The sequence below is a fragment of the Panthera pardus genome, unplaced genomic scaffold (assembly GCF_024362965.1).
Source record: "Panthera pardus isolate Hobbes unplaced genomic scaffold, ASM2436296v1 HiC_scaffold_4, whole genome shotgun sequence".
In the NCBI taxonomy this organism is placed as follows: Eukaryota; Metazoa; Chordata; class Mammalia; order Carnivora; family Felidae; genus Panthera; species Panthera pardus.
The window spans coordinates 10,805,126-10,822,733 of record NW_026526969.1 but is presented as its reverse complement, the minus strand read 5'-3'; the positions used below and the strand labels follow the sequence as shown (position 1 = coordinate 10,822,733).

General features: G+C 50.9%; 1 long non-coding RNA gene and 1 other non-coding gene across 2 annotated transcripts; one reads left to right on the top strand and one right to left on the bottom strand.

The window, feature by feature from the left end:
• Window positions 1-1,216: 1,216 nt before the first annotated feature.
• On the bottom strand, window positions 1,217-1,323 carry LOC128774769 (U6 spliceosomal RNA). The gene has a single exon (XR_008419238.1). It is a non-coding gene; the product is annotated as a U6 spliceosomal RNA (small nuclear RNA).
• Window positions 1,324-14,151: 12,828 nt separating this feature from the next.
• On the top strand, window positions 14,152-17,250 carry LOC109251215 (uncharacterized). Its single transcript, XR_002073411.2, has 2 exons — window positions 14,152-16,741; window positions 16,962-17,250. It is a non-coding gene; the product is annotated as an uncharacterized LOC109251215 (long non-coding RNA).
• Window positions 17,251-17,608: the final 358 nt, after the last annotated feature.

Genomic DNA, 17,608 nt, shown 5'->3' with positions numbered 1-17,608 from the left:
CCTCACGGGAGGCTGCTAGGCCGGGCTGTTCCGCTCCTGCCAGCACACCAGAGGCTGTGGGCGCTTCAGACAGCACAACTCAATGACACAGATGCAAAGCGTCTGAGAACAAGAGCCATCTGCTACAGGCAAATAGGCTCTTTTGGAACAAAGTGTGTCTTACGAACACCAAGAAGAAAGTGCAGGCTGAGAAGGAAGAAACCAAGGGATGAGGAAGAAGGGAAGCAGAAGGAACAAGAGGGGCGCCCGGGTGGCTCAGTTGGTTAAGCATCCTACTTCGGCTCAGATCATGATCCTGCGGTTTGAGAGTTCAAGCCCCGCGTCGGGTTGTGTGCTGACAGCTTGGAGCCTGGAGCCTGCTTCGGATTCTGGGCCTCCCTCTTTCTCTCTCTGCCCCTCCCCAGCTCTCTCTCAAAAGTAAATAAATATTAAAAAAATAAAAAAATAAAAAAGAGGGAACAGGAGCCAAGCTTTATGAAACATCCCAGAATCCCGACCTTTCTGCCCTGGCACCAAGGCTCAGCCAAACGTATGGGCAGTCATGACACCAGCCTTCTGGAGCCATTTGAAAACTGGTATCTGTGTCCAGGTGGAAGAGCTGCAAGGCACCCCCTCTTGACCCCTGCCTGGCCCAGCCTGAGGGTCCACTACCTGCCTCTGGCATCTACACTGTGACTAAAAGTGCCCAGAGCCACACCCTGGACCCCGACTGTTGGAATCTGGGTCCTGGCTCCATCACTTTCTGGCACCACCCAGAGTCGACTAACCTCTCCATGCCTCAGTTTCTTAATCTTGTAAAAGGCGGAAGGGAACACCGACCTACTTACAAAGTTGTTGTGAGATTTACGTGAAATCATACAGGTGTAGAGCCTGTAATAGATCATGCTCAGTACTCAGCCAGAACTCAATGGGCATTATTGGCATTGTTTTACTACTTGGCATTTGCGATCACAAACTATGACTTATCTCCTATCTCGTAGAAAACAGACAAAATCAAAGCCCTTTCTCTTCAACCTGAGCCTTTAGTCTCTTCATTTCCTTAGCACTTAACAGCGATCTGCACATAGTGGCTGTTCAACCAAAGTTTACGTATTATCATGGCCACCTACACCCACTAGATTGCCATCTTCCTAGGCTAGGATGGAAATACTGCTTCAGGTAAGCCGAATGCCATCGAGTACTTAAGGTTTATTTTTTTTTATTTTTTTATTTTTTAAAAAATATGGAACGCTTCACGAATTTGCGTGTCATCCTTGCGCAGGGGCCATGCTAATCTTCTCTGTATCGTTCCAATTTTAGTATATGTGCTGCCAAAGCAAGCACGAGTACTTAAGGTTTAAAGTAAGGTCATAATAGGTGGCAAGGTTGGTGATAAAACTAGTAAAAGACCAGGAGTAGAAAATATGGTGGGTGGAGGGGTGCTTACTGTATAATGCGTTAAACTTGGCTGTGTGTCTGAATATCCTCATAAATTGTTGGGGGGAAAAGTAAGAATTTTGGAGGTGAAGGGAATTTGGTTCTTATGATGTCAGTTTAATATATAGCCACTCTTCAAAGCTATCTCTCAGCTGACAGTCCACATTATAAGAAACCAGTGAAGTCAGGCTACCTGTGGGTTGAGCTCAATGAATAGTGACTTTGACTTGTATTTGATACACTTCCCTTCAGAGAAATGACTAAGCAGTAATTTCCACACAGACATAATTGAACCTTCCGGGCAGCTAACAAAAGACTCTGCTGCAGAGAAAGGACGGGAATGGGAGTTATGTTTGTAGACTCCCTTCAGAGTGGACACCCAGGCACCATCATTTCCCGGCCAAAGATGACAGCGGTGAATATCCTTGGCCAGCCTCACCCCCTTTCTGCTCTTGCCAGGATGCTACCCCAACTCCTCATATACCACTTCCTGGCTGTGAGGTAACCATGTAACCAATCCAGGGACACTGGGTCACTGGGTCAGAGGACTCTTGAAAGGAAAAGTAGGTTTGAGCATTAAGTCTCTTGATTCTGGGATCCTGAGACTCCTTTGTTTTGTAGGGGTAGAGAGAACACTATCCAAGAAAGCAACTTCAGATTCACCAAGAACTTTTGCACAATGAATTCCAATTGGACCTTCAGTCATTCCACTAAGAAGACCTGCTCACCGCCCTCAGAACCACCTGCCTTTCTGAACAGGTTTATTAATAGATCCCTTCGGAGGCCAAAAGGTCCCCAAGGGAAGGTGGGGGTGGGGGGGGGGTAGGGCGAGGGTATGGTAGAAGGAGGGACACAAGGGACCAAGAGAGCTCTTGAAGCATCTATGTCCCTGACTCTGCCTTAGGACTCCTTCCTGAAAGGTTTCCTGTTGGGTATTCTATTACATCCTGTCACTCCCACCCTCTGTACAAACACAGGGAGTCTGGCTACTGAGGTTGCTTACTGCCAGCCACTTGCAGGGGCTGTTGGAAAGCGACAACAGGGTCCAAAGACGCGGGAGAAAATAGCAGGACACGCACGGTAGTTGAGTCCTTCCTGAAGCAGGGTCCACCGGTCGCACTGGCCAGGAGATGCCCTGAGCCTGCAGTTTCGGGATGAACCCCACCCCATTCCACCACCACTACCACCACCACCCCCCGCCCCCCGCGATGATCGCGGGCAGGTCAGCCTTGGTTTCATTCGGCTGTATGCACTTAGGCGACAGGTGGGCCCCCTGTCCAGCCACCAGTAGCACAGTCGGAGCGCCCGGCCCTCACCATCTGCCCTTGCTAATCCCACGACAAGCTGATTTGCTCCTACCGCTGCCTACAGGAGGGACAGACGGTCTCTTTGCAGCTCGACCCCCTAAACCCGCAGGCTCCAGGAATCACTCCAGCGCAGAGACTGGGGTGGAAGCGTCAGCGGGTGTTCCGGGGGACGGCGACGGCGCCCGACACGGAGTGCAGGAAGGCGCACCTGCACAACCTCTCCCACCCTTCGGGTGTCAGGGGCAAACGCAGCCGCGGGGGAGGAGGCGCCGCTGCCCTCCGCCGCCTCAACCTGTCCGGAGAGGCCGGGGTGCCCATCCCACCGGCCCGACCCGCCGCCGCACTCACCTGGGCTGGCGCCCGGCGGGCGGGGTGGCGGCGATCACTCCTCCGCTGCCGGGCTAGCGGGCCGGCCCTCCCCCGGCTGCCGGGAGAGCGGGCGGGCAGGAAGCGGCAGTCAGGCCCGCGCCCATTGGCCGGCCTCGCCGTGACGCAAGGCCGGGCGCACGCGATTGGCTGCGGCGCACCGCATCACAGGCCCGCCTGGGGGTCGCGCGCCCACCCACTTCCGGGGTCGCGGTGGAGTAGGTGAGGCGGCTGTCGGGTGCGACGAGGTTTCTGCGCGCTCCTGGGAGCGAACCGCGCAGACCCGCAGACCTCAGTCGCCCCCAGGACCCCCCCCCCCCACACACACCGCCGCTCCCCGAGACCCCCGGCGCTCCCCAGGACCCGGTCCCTCGCTCTTTAGGACCCAGCCCGTCGTACCTCAGGCTCCGGCCCGCCGCCCCTGAGGACCTGCCTGCAGCCCCCCAGGACCCGGCCCGTCGCTCTTTAGGACCCGGCCGGTGGTACCTCAGACTCCGGCCCGCCTTCCCCAGGACCTGCCCGCCAGCCGCGCGTTCTCAGGACGTCAGGCGAGGAGGGGGCGGTCAGGAGGGGCCCTGGGGCGGGGGGCGGCACTGTGGTGACCCGAGGCGGCCGGAGAGCCGCGTGCCCGCCTGGGCCTGGGGCGTGGAGACCGGTGTCTAGGTGAAACGGTGAAACGTCCCCTTGAGCACGCAGACCTTCTCAGGAGAAGTCCGCCAAACATGCGATTTTGTGAGTCCGTGGTTTGGTAGCGGTAACAGGCCACTGCTTTGTTCAGACTCTGCTGTGGCCAGTGACCGAAAAGCCGGCTGCAGGTGTAGCCAACCTAGTAGCGGCTCCGATGTGAGCGCCGGCCGGGCGCCGGGCGCCGGTGGAGGCGGTGCGCGGGGCCCTCCTCTGGGCCGCTCAGCAGCCGGGAGGTATCCCTGCCGTTAGGGCAGAGGTGAAAAACAAAACAAAAACAAAAAAGGAGCCGTGACTGATGAAAGGCCAAGCACAGCGGGACATACAGGCTGAAACCACATCCCTTGGACCTAGTTTCCCTCCCCTCTGATTCCTGCTCCTTTCGGAGGATGCAGACCAGCTTTCTTCCTGCCGGTGATGGCTGGGGAAGCCCCGCGGCCGCCGGCTCTAAAGGCCGAAAAGCCTCTGATTCATGCTGGATGGTTGTGTGGTCTGGCGTGTAACCTTCACCCTTGCTTAGTCTGGAGATGGGGGTTATTATGAACCGTATGCTTTGGTCCCCGTAAAATTCAGACCTTAAAGCCCTCATCCCCGGTGGGATGGTATTTGGGGATGAGCCCTTCGGGGGTGTCATTGGGTCAGGAGCAGGGAGCCCTCCTGAAGAAGATAGCACCCTTAGAAGAAGAGACACAGAAGAGTTCAGGCCCCTTCCCCTTGTGAGGACACCATGAGAGGGTGGCACTGCAGGCCGGGAAGCAGGTTGTCACCAGACGCGAGATCTGCTGCTGCCTTGGTCGTGGACTTGCAGCTCCCAGAACTATAAGAAAGAAACGTTTGTTGTTTAAGCCCCCCCCCCTCCCCCCTGCACAGTCTGTGGGATCTGTGCGATGGCAGCCGCAGCAGGAGCCTCGGTGAGACACGGGGTCCGGCTGGGGGTTTCAGAGAGGAAACTTAGGGTCCTGTTAGCAGGAGGATGCGTGGCTGCTAGGCAGCTGAAGCAGTAGTCTGGATGTAGGGAGACTTGTGCTCTCTTCTGTCTGACATTTTGGAGTCATTTCTCCTATCTGGCCTCAGTTTCCACATTGAGAGGCATTGCGCACTCTATGGGCCTTCCAGAGCTCCTGTGCCATGACAGGGTCCAGTACCAGTTTTCCTGCGTTCAGGATCTGACACAGTGGACCTTCTGGGGACCCATATTGGCCCCTTCCCCCTCCAGCCCTTTCAGTCCTTTGCAGAGCTGTCTTCTCTTATGGCAGGAGATGGACTGCTAATCCTCGTTCCCGCGTCTTCTCGTTTTAACCTTCGTTTCCTGTGACTTCTCTATCCTGACCTTGCCCCTTCTCTCCCGTATCCTGGCTCCATCACTTTACCGTAGGAGTCACTGGACCTCTGAACCTGTGTCCTTATCTGTAAAATGGGAATAACAGCACCTGTCTGTTTGGGTTGGAGGGAGGATGAAGTGAGAAGGTGCACGTAAAGTGCTTACGGTGGGGTCCGGCACCCAGCGAGCACTCACATGTTATTGGTATTATTGTTGAAGTCTCTGCGTGTTTGGGTCTGAGGCACTTGGCCATTTGCATCACGTCTCGCGTCTTAGAGTTCCAGAAACACTTTACAAACAACACTGGGCTTGGCAGCATCCCAGATGATTGATGGAGGGCTCCTTTCAGGATGAGGACATGACTGTGTCTATCTCTGATATTTGGGACACCGTGATATGTTTGGGGGAGGGACTTTCTTACTCATATTGGAATTTCCAGGGCTTAGTGATTGCCTAACACATAGTAGGTATTCAGTTTTTATTAAAGGAATGAATATCCCTCCCCCAGTTCCCCAGATAACATGTAAGTCATGCACTGAAAAATGTTGGAAGAGCCTGAGCAAAAAGGGCACAGATTAGCTAGAACGGGCCCGCACATGCCGTTCCTCAATCCATTTCACCCCCCACCTGCACCAACAACGAATGTGGCTGCCTTGGCCCTTTCTTAACACGGCTTCCAGGAAGCTCCCTGTGTGTTGAATGGGGGTGGTTAGGTTGTTCCTAGGATCCTTCTGATGCCATATCCTTTTGCGAACTACTGTTTGATTTTTCCTTTCTCTGTGGAAACTCATTTGCTTGGAGTAAGCTCTTAATCACAAGGGGTTCATGGTACTTTAACTTTAATTCTGCTTATTGCCATTCCTCCCTTTGTAAAGCCAAGGAGTCAAATGTCCGGCACTGAGCCCGGTATTCATAAGGCGGGACCCTGGGCAGCCTTCTCCCTGCTCAGCCAGCAGGACCCACACTGTACACAGCTCTTTCTTTGTGTCTGCTAATTAAGTTAATTTCAACACTTTCGCTTTTCCTTGTGATTCTTACGATGCTAGAGGAAGCAGTTAAACATGTGGTGTTTCCTCCAGCTCTGACAGAGGAAAACTTGCAGAAACCATCTGTAGAAAAGGGCATGTCCTGATTCACATGTTTAAATATAGGCAACAGTGCCTTAAAGTGAGGAAGTCATGTTTTTGTTTCTAAGAGGAAACCCACAGCACCTCTAAAATCTAAAACACAAGCAAACAAATAGTGAGCTCACCCTGGAAGCCAGTGTTAGTCACTGTCTCAGCTGTCTGATCTCCGCCTGGTTATATAGACTCAGGCAGACATGGCCGAGTCAAGCGTTCATTTGACAGCCGTCTTCGGAGTGCTTACTATGTGTTAGGTTAGTGCCAGCACTCTTGGGGATCCAAATTCTCCAAGAAACCTTTTCCCCCAGAGCTGAAAAGGTCCAGTGGGGGAGAGGGAACTGCATTAGAAGGCAGGAAGGACTATAAGCCATAGGGGTGTATTTGAATTGTGTATATAAAGGCAGTTAATTAAAGATAAGGTCAGTGGTAAAGTACAAGGGTCAGGAGTAGACAAAGAAAACCCGGGTTCATTTGCTTAAGATTATGCTCCAGGAAGCAAAATAAGGCTTGGGCTCATACCTTTAAGACCAATAGGCATACGGGTCTCTGTTTTATCTCGTGGGCCAGAAGCTTCTCACGTGGGACTTACTTTGTACTTCCTTTATGCATCATTCTGCGCTGGACCATGTGATGGCTACTGGTTGACAGTTGTTTGAAGAACTTTTTTTTTTTTTTTAATTTTTAGTTTTAAGTAATCTCTACACCCAACTTGGGGCTCAAACTCACAACCCCAAGATCTCGAGCTGCGTGCTGCACCATCTGAGCCAGCTGGGTGCCCCAGGAACTTCTGATGGCAGTAAACTCACACAGAATGTTCAAAACCAAACCATAATCTGTGTTACACTTGTACATAAAAGAAACCTACTGTATTTTTGAGTCCAGAAATATGTGTCAAATAAGCCACTTGTGCCTAAATGCCTAAATGCCTAAATGAAAGGCCTAAAATGCCTTTCATTGTGTTTTACAATCATTTACACAAATGGGGTTTATTATTAACCTTCCCTGGAGTGATGTTTCCTGTCTCAAACCCATCAGCTCTCTTTCCAGCACAGAAGTGGAGCTCTGCTGACTGCTGCCACAAGTGGGATCTGCTCTGGGTGGGGACTGACGACGCACCTCCCGGCCTCAGCTCCGCCCAGCTTTCCCAGGCGGGCAGTGCCCAAGGTTGGGGGCCACCCAGCCACCAGGTGTGAAAGCCAGACCCAGACCTGCTCTTTCTGAGGCATTCTCGTGTGCTTCTCTGTACCTCTCCAAGGGCCAGTAGTCCCTACTGGCTAGAAGTAGAATTATCTGCTGCTGACTGACTCCGAGAAGAAAAGCTTAAGAAACTTTTCAGATACTTAAAAAAAAATTTTTTTTAATGTTTATTTATTTTCTGAGAGAGAAGGAGACACAGAATCCAAAGCAGGTTCCATGCTCCGAGCTGTCAGCACAGAGCCCAACATGGGGCTCAAACCCATGAATGGTGAGATCATGACCTGAGCCGAACTCAGATGCTTAATTGACTGTGCTACCCAGGTGCCCCCAGACATTTTTTGAGAGTAAGGGGGATGCTCACTGGAGGAGATGCTAGGACAGGAGTCATAAACCTAGACATATGGCCACTCTAATTACAGATCTAATGTGAAAAACAACTTATTGAAGATAATACAAGAAAATATTAATGATCTTGATCTAAGGAAAGATTTCTACAAAAAAGGATATAAAAAGCACCAACTGTAAAGGAAAATATTGATACATTCAACTACTCTCAAGTCAAGAACTTCCCTTTATCAAGACACCGTTAAAGGGGTCAAAAAACATGTCCCAGAGCAGAAGGTATTTGCAAATGTGTAACCAACAGGGCTAGGATCCAGAATATAGAAAGAGCTCCTGCCAACCAGCAAGAAAAAGACAAACGTCTAAATTGGGAAAAGGTAAGGGACCTGAAAAGGCACTTAAAAGAGGAAATACAAACGGCTAATAAGCTTATGAAAAAGTACTGAGCAGGGGAATACAAATTGAACCCACAAGGAGACGCCTACCACATAGGCCAGGTGGAAGTATAGGTTGGTGCTGTCACTGGGGAGGTCGGTCTGACATTGTCTAGCAAACCTGAAGATAGGCATGCCCTGTGGTCAGTAGTGCCTTTGCTAATACCCACACCAGCAGCACATACGAGAACGTTCTCAGCAGCACCGTTTCTCACGGCCCGCGGTATCCATCAGCAGTAGGACAGATAAATGAAAGTGACATAGTCCTACAGTGGAATATCACTGGTGACAAAGAATGAATGAAGTACAGCCAGATGCAACAACGTGGATGAGTCTTGAACATATGGTGAATAAAAAAAAGCCAGACTCAGACCCAGAGGAGTACATACGATCTCTTTTATATGTGAAGTTCAGAAATAGGCAAGAATTTAATTATAACGTTTGAGGATATATGTTTATGGTAAAAATACAAAGATAAGTGGTTACCATAACGTTACCATAAAAACCAGGATGTGGATGCCTTTGGAGCACCACAGGGACCTGCTGAGGCTTTGGGAATCCTGCCAGTGTTTCAGTTCTTGACCTGGGCCGTGGTTACACAAGTTTTGCTTTATGATAATGCACAACACGTATGCCTCAGTCTTCTCTGTTATGTTTTACAATATAAAGAAGTTTTTTTAAAAGGACGCATGGTAAAAGCAACTGTGCTAGCTTTATATGAATGAGATAACTTACCAGTGACAGCATCACGCGGGATGTTTTTAAATGTCATAGTTTGAACGGTCCAGAAAAAAAGACAAGATGACGTGCCCTGGAAATCTGTCTGAGAGCTCAGAGTGAGCCCTGGCATGATGGTGACACCGTGGTGATAGCAGCATGAAAAGAAGTTTGAGTCACCTCCAGAAAAGAAAGAGTAAAAAACATTTTAAAAAATATTTCTTACGTGCATCTGGGATTTGAAACGTGTACATAAAATCAAGTTAAGGGGTGCCTGGGTGGCTCAGTCTGTTAAGCGTCCAACTGTTGATTTCAGCTCAGGTCATGATCTCACTGTGGGATCAAGCCCCAAGTCAGGCTCCATGCTGGGATTCTCTCTTGTCCTCTCTCTCTGCCCCTCCCTGGCTTGTGCTCTTGGTCTCAAAGTAAATATAGACTTAAAAAAAAAAAAAGAAAAACAGCTTAATAAATGTTGTAAATTGACATCCATTTCATTTTTATTCTCAAAAAGTTGAGCCCAAGTCAGCCACATCTTTTTTTTTAATAGTTTGTTTATTTATTTATTTATTTATTTATTTACTTATTTATTTATTTATTTAGAAGGGGGGAGGAACAGAGAGAGACAGGGAGAGAGAGAATCCCAAGTAGGCTCTGCACTGTCAGCGCACAGCCCAACCCAGGGCTTGATTCCACGAACCGTGAGACCATGCCCTGAGTCAAGATCAAGAGTCAGACACTTAACCGACTGAGCCATCCAGGCGCCCCCAGCCGCACCTTTTGTGGGAGCTTCCCTGGGGGAAAGGAGAGCACAGTCTGTGTTGGGACAGTCCCAGTAGCTGTTACCGGCCCCATTGGACAGAGCGTGAAGGCATGGAGATCAAGTAACTTGCCAACGTTCACGCAGCTAATTCTCAGCATTCTTGGGCTGCAGAGAAAAAGTGGAAGGGAGTCTGCTGCAGTGGGTATCCTGTGCAACAGCAGGCTGGGAAGACAGGTTCAGCGAACAGCAGGAACAAGGCCCCTGAGAGCCCAGATCACCGTGCACGTCTTGCCGCAGCGACAGCCTGACAAGGGCGGGGGGCGTCGATACTGTTGGCCGTTGCCCCAGCGCCAGCCGCCTCCACTGAGCTCTGGATCCCGGATGCTGGTGCCGCTGCCGCCACAGGTGGAATGCATTCCAGTCCGTCTGTCCTTTTTGTCACTCACACAGACCCAAAGTTCCAGGCTCAAGCATTCAGTTAGCCAGCACCACAAAGTCCTTTGTCTGTGTCTTAGGGAGTTGGCTTTTGAGGGAGCAAGGATCACACCTTTTAGTGTCCCTATTGATTTCCAGATCTTCCAGGCAACAGAAGGGAGTTCACACACTCAGCAGTCAAAAATTGTCACTTTTAGAGGCAATCAGTAGCAGGGCTCAGCCTGGTGCCCAGGACTACATGAATTTCCACTGTCCCTTCTGTGTTGCTTTGGACCCAGGGGTTGAGACAGGTGGAAAACACCACTCACCAGCAGCAGTGTCCTCACCCCCTTGTGCAGCTGCTGGCATCAGATCCCAGGTGAACAGAAGGCTCTCCCGGCTGTGCTGGAGTGGGGGCTGCAGGTGGGAACCTGCCGAGGTCACCCACACGAGTCAGTTCCAACAGCATCTTCAGTGACTTTCAAGCCTGTTTACCGGCTTGGACGATGTGGGTACAGGTACAAAAAGAAATACTCCAGGGCCCCCTGGGTGTCTCAGTCAGTTAAGCATCTGACTTTGGCTCAGGTCATGATCTCACACTTCGTGGGTTCGAGCCCCACATCGGGCTCTGTGCTGACAGCTCGGAGCCTGGAGCCTGCTTCAGATTCTGTGTCTCCGTCTCTCTCTGCCCCTCCCCTGCTCGTGCTCTCTCTCTAAGAAATAAATAAACATTTAAAAATTTTTTTAAAAAAGAAATACTCTAGGCTCCTGCTCTAAAGAACCTGTAGTCTAATCTTGTAAAACATCAGCTGTATATTACTGCTGCCTTTAATGTAAGATCCTTAATACAGAATTCCTGAATTCCTCTCTCTGGTCCCCTATTGTATTTTCAAGTATATGTTTTAAGGGTGAAGTGATCTGTGATCTCTTCCCAGTTTATATTTTGCAGTTATTGTCACTCTTTATTCCTAAAAGATGAAGATCGTCAGTTAAACGAAGCTTTAGAGTGTGAACTTTGGGTTGTTTGACAAACTCCTTCGCTGCCTGGCATAGTTCTTCAGGCGTTGTAAGTGCTCAGTACATGCTGGAGAGTGGTTGGGGGTGGGGCAGGTAGTGGAAGTGATTTGGAGAAATGAGAGAGAACGAGAATGAATTTGATTTAGGTATGGAGGGGCCTCCATAAGGCACCTAGTATGTCACCTGAAATGAAATCAAGAACAATTTTATAAAGGGAGATTTCTCCAGAAACCACAAAGGACCAGGGAAGAGACCGGAGCAGGGCAGGATCCCGGACCAGGGCCTCTGGACAGCCAGAAAGGAAGGCAAGCTGGCCCTGAAACCACGCGTGACGTCTCAGCCCGGGGGGAAAGGAGTGAGGTGGACAGTTTTGTGCCTGAGACGGGCCGCTGTAAGGGCCCAGAGCTCTGTCTTTCCGTGACCAAGGACGACCCTGGGGCCTGGGGAGGTCACGCTGCCCAGAGCCAGCGGGGATTCACCCCTCAGGCACTTGGCCCCAGGGCCTGTGTTCTTCATCCCTGCTCTCTACTGCCTCTCAGCAGTTTTCGGACTTCTCTCCTGGGGAGGCATCTTAGAGGCCTGAGGAAGGGAGTGAGGACGTGAGTCCATCGCACGGTGGGAACGTCAAGTGCAGCAACTCAGGACCAGCAAGGAGGCAGGGTGGCCGGAGCCCAGGGAGACGTGAGGCTGAGTAACAGCTGGGGGAGCCTAGGAGGAGAGGGCCTTTGGGGTTACGGCGCGGCCAGGCGCTTGCGATGAAACACCTCTGGAAGGTTACCACGAGGTGAGGGTTGTAAGTGCGGCAGAGCGGTGATAGATTCTGTCTCACGTCCACCGCTTTCATTAAGTAGGTGTGGCAGACAGACCCCAGAGTGGCCGTCTGACCTCTGCCCCTTCTAGAGTCCCCCGTCCCCCCCTCCCCCTCCCCCCACCACCTTGAATGTGGGCTGGCCTGTGACTCTTCTGGCTAGTAGAATACCGCGTAGATGTGGGGATTGGCAGATGGGATTAAAGTCCCAAGTCAGTTGATTTTGAGTGAATTGGAAAGGAGATTATCCTGAGTGAGCTTGGGTTAATTAGATAAAAGCCTTTTTAAGAGGGACTTGGTCTTTTCTGAGGCTAGAAACTCTCTCCTGCTGCCCTTGCAGATGCAAACGGCCATGTTGTGAATGACCTCTGGGGAGGGCCACGTGCCAGCGGACCTCAGGCAGCCTTTGGGGTCTGAGGACGGCCAACAGCCAGCAAGAAGCCGGGTCTCTCAGGGGCGCCTGGGTGGCTCAGTAGGTTAAGCATCCAACTTCAGCTCAGGTATGATCTCAGGGTTCGTGAGTTCAAGTCCCGGGTTGGGCTCTGTGCTGACAGTTCAGAGCCTGGAGCCTGCTTTGGATTCTGTGTGTCTCTGCCCCTCCCCTTCTCGTGTCTTGTCTCTCTCTCGCTCAAAAGTAAATGAACATTAAAAAATAAAGAAGAAGTTGGGGTCCTCAGTCACCAGCTGCAAGGAAATGAATCTAGCTAACAGTTTGAGTGGGCCGGGCAATGAATTCTTCCCCTCAATTTTGAGGGGAGGATACAGCCTGGTGACACCTTGGTTGTGGGCTTGTGAGACCCCGAGCAGAAGACCCGGCTGAGCCTGTCCCGAGCTCCTGACCAGGACACCGTGAGATGATAAATGTGTGTTGTTTTAAGCCGCTAAATCTGTGGTGCTTTGTCGTGTAGCATAGCACATGAGTACAGTAGGAGATTCTTAACATTACATGTATATGTGTGTTGTTTTCCCCCTGACTATAAAGCAACCCTTGGTACTCGTTTCTGTCAGTGTAAGTAGAAACAGGTAAATGCTGGGGACCAAGGAACAAAGCCCCAGAAAAAGCAGGAACCATTGGTGCTGGTGACTATTCACGAGAAAGAGCAGGTGCGCGCCCCAGAGCTCACACACAAGCCTGCAGTGAGCAGCCTTCGCAGAGTGTTCCCGGGGAGGTAATCCATCACCCGAGTGCCCTGAAGACATCACGGTGAGGATTTGATCCTTCATTTCTGGACAATAAAATTTCTAGGGGCCTTGCTAATTTTAATACAATGCAAATAAGGCAAACATAAATTGTTAATAATGCTAACAGATGAAGTCACTATTTTGTAGTGACAGGATTAGGTTAATGAATCATAAAAAGCCAAAGGTGGGTTTTGGAATACCACCCAGCAAGACTTTAAGAATGCATTGTTTTGGGGCGCGTGGTCGGCTCAGTCAGTTGAGTGTCTCACTCTTAATTTTGGCTCAGGTCGTGATCTCGCAGTTCATTGGTTCGAGCCCCACATCGGGCTCTGTGCTGGCTGCTGATAACCTGCTTGGGATTCTCTCTCTCTTTCTCCCTCCCCCTCCCCCTCCCCCTCCCCCTCCCCCCCCTCCCCCCTCCCCCCTCCCCCCTCCCTCCTGACACTCTCTCTAAAAATAAATTAAAAAAAAAGTGGGGAGGGGGCACCTGGGTGGCTTAGTCAGTTGAGCGTCTGACTCTTAATTTTTGATTTTGGCTCAGGTCATGATCCCAGGGTCATGGGATCAAGCCTCGCATTGGGCTTTGCTCTGAGCATAAGATTCTCTCTAAAAAAATAAAATTAAAAATAAAATAAAAATGCATTGTTTTAGGGGAGACATAAGGTTACAAAGGACTAAAACCCATGTGAAGGGTGTGGGTTATCCGAATCTGGCCAACACAACAAATGACATTTCTATAAAGCAACTTTAGTCTGATGGCCTAGTTCCAGCCCTCGACAAGAATCCATCTGTAACCAAAATGCCTTAACTCAGCTGGTTTGAGATGGAATTGTTTTTCTCTGGGGCCTTTAACCCTGGTAAGATATCAAAATAAATATAGCTGTAAGCCTAGAATGATATTTTTTTTAAAAATAAAGGAAATCATGAAGATGATATTGATGATTTTTTATTTCTTTTGAAATTGAAATTCAAATATAAATTTGAAATTTATTATTTATTGATTTTTTAAAGGTTTATTTTTTATTTATTTTGAAAGAGAGCACGCGTGTGCAAGTAGGGGAGGGGCAGAGAGAGAGAATCCCAAGCAGGCTCTACGCTGCCAGCCTAGAGCCCGATGTGGGGCTCAAACTCCCGAACCATGAGATCATGACCTGAGTGGAGATAAGAGACGCTTAACCAACTGAGCCATCCAGGCACCCTTGTAATTGCTTTTTAGATATAGAAAAAAAGAGAAAGATTTGTAAAATTTCATTCATAAGAGCTTAAAATTGAGCATTAAAAGTACAGGGGGTGTGGGTGTCGTCTCGTGCCAGGCGCTCTGGGACAGGAACCTCGTCAACAAGGGAAGGGATCTGGGTTCCGGAATCTGAGTGTAGGGCCTGGCCTTCCAACACACAGGGACGTTTATTCTCTTGTAGTAAGAGGATGGAAATCAATCACGGGCATCTCCGTGGAGATGCAAAGATCTCCAAGTGAAAAAAGCAAATTGCACAACAAAACATTGAGTGTCCACGAGAGGGAAAAGTCAACCCTAGTGAATCACATATGCGTGTAACTAGTGGGAAGGGAAGGGATGATGAGATTCGCCCTAAGTCCTCCATGTGACGCCTGTGGGGGCAGAGGGACTGTCCTTTTCTTCACCTGATGTCAGTGCTTGATGTGCAGATGCCCGTGCAGGGTCCTGGGCAGCACCTGGTGCTCAGGGCCAGGGGCCACATTCTGCTGCTGGATGCTCCCCCGGTGCCGCACGCTGCCTCAGCCACCTCTCACAAAAACCTGATGAAGTTGTTATTACCCCATTTTACAGGTGAGGAAGCTGAGTCATAGGTGGGCTCCTAGTTAGTAGGTCAAGGAAAGGGAGGCCTACAATCCGGACCGCTTGACCTCCCGGCGCCTGTGTGCTCAATCAGAAAACCGCAGGAGAGCGCCCTGCCTCCCTGATTCTCTAGCTGGGGAGGACGACCCATAGGAAACGATACCAGTCAGCTCAGGTTCCCAGGAAAACATGCCAAATGGGTGAAGTGGGGGCTCGGAGGAGGGAGGAAAGACCCCATGTGGGGAGTGCTTCCCACAGGGCCATGAGGTCTTGGACGATACACCGGAGAGCTGGGGTTTTATGCTGCAGGTGGTGGGGAGCCATTGAAGGTTTTAAGGAAGGAGAGCTATTACACGCTGCTGAGCACAGTGGCTCCCAAGGGTGATACGTCCGTGCTTGGTATGAGGGGTGCAGAGGGAGTAGAGGCCGGGACACCCTAGCGAGGCTTCCAGATGACAGGCCAGGACCAGTAACCATGAGCTGGACAAGAAGGTTGTGTAGCCTTTGTGTGGAGAGAGAGAGTGAGCAGGGGAGGGGCAGAGAGAGAAGGAAAGAGAGGGAGAGAGAGAATCCATGCAGGCTCCACACTGCACTCTGTCCGTGCAGAGCCTGATGTGGGGCTCGAGCTCACCAACCGTGATGTCATGACCTGAGCCAAAATGAAGAATCGGATGCTTAACCGACCAAGCCACCCAGATGCCCCAGGTTATGTAGCCTTTAAAAGAAAGACCTCACAATTACATCTCAGGCTGGGGGTTTTTGTTTTTATAAAAAGGACAGGCTGTAGGTCCTTGTTCCTATACATAGGCGTACAGGAAGGGGACGTGTCTGTTCCGCAGGCGGCTTCTCTGACCCCAGAGAAGACCAAAGGTTGCATTATAGAAAGTGCCAAAGGCCAAAAATTATTCTACAATATCCAGTTTTGCTCGCTCTAGTGATGTGAACTTCAGATTAGAGCTCAGATTGGAAAAAGGATTCTTTAGGCGATGTGGTATGTGGTAAGCAGCGAGGAGCTGGTCCGCATGTCACACGCCCATTATGACCTCTGACCCGCAGTGGCCAGCTGAAGTGCTGATAGCATGGGACGTGCCCTGGGCGGAGTGGACCCTGTCTGCTCCTCCCGCCAGCCCTTGCTTTTCTGGATCCCGACACCGGCTTTTGCACAGCCCCCGGGCACCCCCTTTCTCTTAGGTCTACACTGGATCCCCAGAAGGAACTTGACCAAGGAAAGTCAGGAAAATAACCCACAGGAAAGAAGCAATGACGGTCTCATGTGAAGGGCGCTCAGTTCCTGGAATTTAAAGGGGGCCACTCTTGCCAGATGGATATGGCTACAATCCTTGCTCCACCTGTCCCTACTGACACTTTGCGGGACACGGGACAACGCCGGACCCTGGCCGTTTGTCTTTGGCGTCTGTCACATTTGGTCCTTATCTGGCCAGCCCTACGGTTCCTACCTCTCCTAAGTCACGGATTTGATCAAAGATGCCCTTGGCAGTGGTATTAGATGGGCTTCGTCCTACCTCCCAGAGGCAAAATCTGGTGGGTGGCACCTCCAGCCTCTCCCTAATGGCGGGACTCCATTCTCAGAACCTGAGAATCTTGGAATAGGGCAGGATTGTGAGACTGCATTCTGTCCCCCACGCGGTTCCTCCCGGGCTTCCCTGCCCCACGATGGCTCCTCCCCCGTGGCCTTCTCCATGACTGCTTCATGTCAGCCACTGCCTCTCTTCTGCTGGAGCATAAGGGGGCTGTCCCCGGCCCCGTCCTCAGGCTCCCTCCTCACGCCCAGGGGCAGCTCGCCAAAGCTAGCCATGACCACGGTGCAAGCGGCAGGTAGGGGCCACTGGACAGGGCGGGCTGGCCAGAGGAGAGGGTGGAGTGGCTGGAGAAGGAGGAGAGGGGACGAGGATGGGCGGGTCTTTGCAGCAGAGGTGGCCCCTCTCCTTGGGGACCTCCGCCTGCTCAGCCCTCCCAGGCCTCCTGGTTTCACAGAGCTCCTTACCGACACCATGTCAAAGCCTTGGTCCCTTCTGCTTTACTCTGTGACCTGCAGGAGAAGCAAGCTCTGGGTGTCACTGGCAAAACAGAATAAGGACAGAGAAGGGAGGCCAGAACCCTCGGAGGCCCTGCAAGGGGCTGTAAAACTCACCGGCCGGGGCAGCTTATGGAGGTCCCCCCGACCTAACGAGGTGGCCTCTCATCTCCACTTGGAAATGGCCATTTGCTTCCCCCCAGCCAAAGAAGATACCCAGTTGTCATAAATTCAGTGCTCTGGTAAATGGTTAACAAGCTTACCTTGGTTTCTCTTTACTGTCGCAAATTAAACAGTGACAGATGTCAAAGGGAAATCCCTTCTGTAAATCTGAATAATTGTGATTGACCTCTGGGAGAGGGTAGAAGAGTCTGGGAGGTACACTGTTTTCCCTGAATGATGCCCTGTAATCACACTGCGTGAGATCCCAAAAGGCATGAATCTTCTTCATGGACGTCTTCCCTGTGTTCTGGGCACTCTTGACTTTTTAAAACCAGGAATGTCTTTCTGGAATGATCCAGACCCATTCCTAGCCTGAAGGGGCACACACTTCATGGCCTATGGGCCAGAGTGCAGATCCGGAGGCGAGGGGATCTGGTTTGAATCCTTACTGGGCATATGATCTTGACAAGTGACCTTGAGGTCAACAGTTAATGGAGCACCTACTG